Here is an 892-nt window from a genome sequence, read left to right on the forward strand (position 1 = left end):
ATCCCCGGTCTTCCAATGTCTGGATCATGGGGTCCATTGCGATGTTGAATAGCAATGGGGACATGGGGTCTCCTTGTTTGACCCCAATTTTCATTGCTATGGCCGGAGACGTTCCTCTGTTCTCTATTACCGTCTTGCAGTCCTCGTACGAATTGCCAATCAATTTCAGGATGTGTTCGTCCAGGCCCCTTTGTTGCAGAGCGTCCAGCAGGTGCTCATGCAACACGGAATCAAAGGCCTTCGCGAAGTCAATGAACACTACCGCCAATGTCCTTCGATCGTTCCTGCTCTTTTTGATGGCGGTCTGAAGCATCATCAGGTTCTCAGAGCATCCAGGCGCAGCAATGAAGCCCCTCTGACGATGGTTAATGGGGCATGCTCGTGCTAATCTCTTCGTCATTACCCTTGAGAATATCCTTAGCACCATTGATCCGATGGTGATGGGTCTCCATCCACCCACCGACTCCAATTCCGCTAGGATCGAGGACTTTGGTAGTAGTATGGTCCTACACTCCTTGAAGGCTTTCGGTATGACCCCGGAGGCTAGCCAGCAATTGTATATTTGTGCGAGTCGCACTCCGGTTGGGTCCCAGCTTATCACTGCTTTTTTGGAGATTCTGTCTGGGCCCGCGGCTGATCCGTTCTTTATGGCCTTGTACGCGTTGGATACCTCTGCGGCTGAAATGAGCTTTGCGAACTCATGGTTCTCTGCACCCCCTATTGTGCGGTATTGACCCAGTCCTCCGTATTCCTTCACCCCATCCCACCTGTCTCTGAAAACTTCGGTGAGTTCTACCATAGGGATTTTGCACCTATGTTCCTCTCCGCCGTCTAGGACCAGGGCGGCCAGTCTGGCCTCATTCTTTCCGAATAGGATTTGATACTCTCCGTA

This window comes from Nansenia antarctica (genome assembly GCF_963989245.1).
Source record: "Nansenia antarctica genome assembly, chromosome: 7".
Taxonomy (NCBI): domain Eukaryota; kingdom Metazoa; phylum Chordata; class Actinopteri; order Argentiniformes; family Microstomatidae; genus Nansenia; species Nansenia antarctica.